We start from the raw sequence: 3,406 nt of genomic DNA, 5'->3' as shown, positions 1-3,406 counted from the left end.
AACCACACAAACCGCTCGGAAGCATAGAACATAATTTTCTTGGTTCGTCGTAGTGTTGTACGTCACCACGTTCTTGACGGTCGGATTTTAGTGTGACCGTGTATATGCAAGACAGCTTGAGCGGAATTCGTCAGAATTTATTCAGACGGGAAAACCGGTCGTGTGTACAGGGCTATTAGGCTATATTGTGGAGAAAAATAAGTACTGCAGGTGACTGTTCAGGATTAAAGGTTAGTTTTGCAACACACGTCTTTTTTTATTTTATCTGTTAATGGGCTATTCATTTTTCTTATAATTTCAACCTAAAACTACCCTGTCCACCAGGTGACAATGCTGCCGTCTTTTCACTGGAGAAGTAGAAAATCAATGCATCTTCGTATCCATGTGTGCTACTAGTGTTTTTTTTCTATTGAAAAGCCTGTGGCGTGCAAAACACAACCCAAAAACTTCACCCGGAGCAAGAAAAAAGTGCACACACATAAGGAGGTGCAACAAAAACCTGTGACGGGTGCATACGTCAATCGGCCCTCCGAAAAGGGCCCAACCCTGATCCCCTGGGGCGCAAGGCTCCTGACAGGGACTGAGGTAATCAGTGGTCCATGCAGCCGAAGCCACATGAACCCATCAAGGCCCATGTAGCCAAAGCCAGCACGGACCCAACAGTGAGGCTCCCCCGAAGGGAGACCCCATGAGAGCAGGCGAACTAAGCCAGAAGGCCATGTCCACCTACTCCCAAGACGTTCAGGGCAGGCCCGAGGACCAGCACCCTACTAATCACACATAAAGTGCAGTGCACCAAACAAAAAAAGACGAAACTGTGACAAACAGGGTAAAATAAATAGAAAGTGGGGGAGAAGGAAGGTGGGAGAGGTGAGTAGAAAGTGACCAATGTGCAATACATTGGCCGGCCCTCCGGCCAGGAAACAAACATTCCTCTGGTCCTAGCCAAAAGGCCTGGCCCTAGAGGCAGGTGCTAAAAAAGTTGTAGTGGAGATTAGTGACCAAAAAGGTGCCACACGTTGAGTGTCCCTCACACACTCAGTGCAATGTATGGCACCCCTGGACTGCCACTCCAGGGGCACTATCTCCACAGGCTTTTCAATGGACCCTGGTCCACGGCCCAGACAGTCACGGCCCCCTTCCCACCTCCACCAGAAAGGGTAGAGAGCTACTGGAGGCTCAGGGAGAGTGCCCATACACCTCTTTCGCTCCTTACCTAATTATACTCGAGGAGAGGTACTAACTACCTTCAAGACCCTCCCCCAAAGGGTCGGGCCAGCTTTCCCTCTCGAGAAACTGGTAAGGCAGGTTAGGAACCGCATCAAATCCAGGCCAGAAGGCCAGGGCCCCGGCCCTCCGCTAAGATCTCATGCCTCTCCATCCTCACCAGGAGCACCCTTCCAGATGGTTCAGACTCGACTAGTGGCCTGCCCCCAGTCAATCGGGTAGCCCGGCATAGCCCCTGCTGAAACCATCCTTCCAGGTGCAATAACATCATTGGATTACATCCACCCTCCACTAAGGAGGTGCTTCAGTGCTCCGCTGAAAACTGATAAGAACAGATACTACACTTGATCTTAGCCAAAAGGCAGAGAAGCCGAGAACCCCCCTTTCCAAACATCAGCTTGTTGTGTAACGAATCACAGCACAGTGATTGGACACAAAAAGGGGGATTTATGATTTCTCCAATCACAAGCAGGGGGCGGGGACTGTGCTCCTTTAGGCATTCCCGGCCAGGAGAAGTTCTGTCAGTGAGTAAAGCGGTGATGTGGCTGCCTTTTTTGGGGCATTAGTTTGGCTTGGGGGGTGGCTGTGTCAGTTTCATTCCGGGACACTGTATTGTTCTGGAATGAAGGTGCCCGGGACAGACCTTCAAAATGCGGGACACGTGGTCACCCTATTCCCCTGATCCTTCATCCCTCTACCTCTACAAGTTGTTTGGAAAATAAAAGCTAAAGAAAAGGATCTATAACTTGTGTGGACATTGAACTTTCTACAGACTCTCATCCCCTAGACAACGAAGAACGAGGTAATGTGCAAGGCCCAAAATCAAACCAGCAGCTCCTACTGGGGTAGTGCTACAATAGTTATCCATACTGATGCTGTAGCCATGTATTGTTAATGTGTTTCTGCTGTAGTGTGTGAGGTACAGTATATAGCAGACTGTACTTCAAACGTGGTGTTGTGAGCAGAGATTAGTCCATAATATATAGATGAATGAGAAGTGATTGTAAAGCCCCATACACACTATCAGTTTTCCTGCAGGTTTTTCTCTTCAGGTTTACCAATACCATGTAGTGCAAGGGCCTGCCTGATTGCATATGAATTGAAACCCTTAAGATTTGACCTCATATTTGGTTTTGGTAAACCTGAAGAGAAAAACCTGCAGGAAAACTGATAGTGTGTATGGGGCTTAAAGGGGTGTTCCAGTCATTTTTAATGTTTATTAAAAGTCAGCAGCTACAAAAAGTGTAGCTTCTGGCTTTCAATAAACAGACATTCACCTGCTCCACGTTCCAGCGACGCGCCGGCCAGGGCTCCGCTCCTCTCCCCCCCTCTCCGGCCAGCGTCTTCATTCTAAGTGTGGGAACCCGGCCGCGACAGCTTTCGGCTTCACGGCCGGGCACCCACTGCACATGCGCGACCGGCGCTGCGCCATCCGATTTGACAGGCGATCACCTGGGACCTGTCACGTGTCCCAGGAGATCGCCTACAGGAAGGGGCTGCCAAAAGGCGATATGACTATTCGCCTTAGCAGCCCCTCGGCGGAAGGAGGAAGTGGGACAGAAAGTCCCACTCCTCCTGAAGCCCCCACTCCCCCCCCCAAAAAAAAAATTACATGACAAATGTGGCATGTAAGGGGGCGAGGAGTGGATTTAAGCAGAAGTTCCACTTTTGGGTGGAACTCCGCTTTAACACTTACTTCTTTATTGTAGAACAACCTAAGTGCAAGAGATAATCTTCCTGGCAACAGTTTTAAGGTGTAAATCAACGAAGGGCAACATGTTACAACGTATTGGCCCTATTATTAAGGGTTGTGTAAATCTGAATTTATACAATGTAATTAATTAATTTTACAATATACACCCTGTTCCAAATTATTATGCCAAAGATATTTTTCTCATTTACCTTAATAAATTATGTAAACAACAGTCAGCATAATTCTCATGTTATCAACTATTAAGAGTACAATTCAAATGTTATTGAACAAACCTCCTAATGATAACAGTTTTTTTTTTTTTAATATAAAACTTACAATGCACTGTTCCAAATTATTACGCACAATAAGTTTCAAAACAGTTTATAGGTTGTAAAGAACTGAAAATTGTCATTTGTTGTGTTTGCAGCATATATACTGAAATTTATTTCAATCAAACTTTGAACAACATTTGAACTTTTTAAACAT

At 46.6% G+C, this 3,406-nt stretch overlaps 1 non-coding gene across 1 annotated transcript; it reads right to left on the bottom strand.

The window, feature by feature from the left end:
• Positions 1-1,403: 1,403 nt before the first annotated feature.
• LOC120925136 lies at positions 1,404-1,601 on the bottom strand. Its single transcript, XR_005746552.1, has one exon. It is a non-coding gene; the product is annotated as a U2 spliceosomal RNA (small nuclear RNA).
• Between the last annotated feature and the right edge of the window lie 1,805 nt (positions 1,602-3,406).

The sequence above is a fragment of the Rana temporaria genome, chromosome 1 (genome assembly GCF_905171775.1).
Source record: "Rana temporaria chromosome 1, aRanTem1.1, whole genome shotgun sequence".
Lineage (NCBI taxonomy): Eukaryota > Metazoa > Chordata > Amphibia > Anura > Ranidae > Rana > Rana temporaria.
Note: the sequence above shows the minus strand (reverse complement) of the source record. Positions and strands in the feature narration are given on the sequence as shown.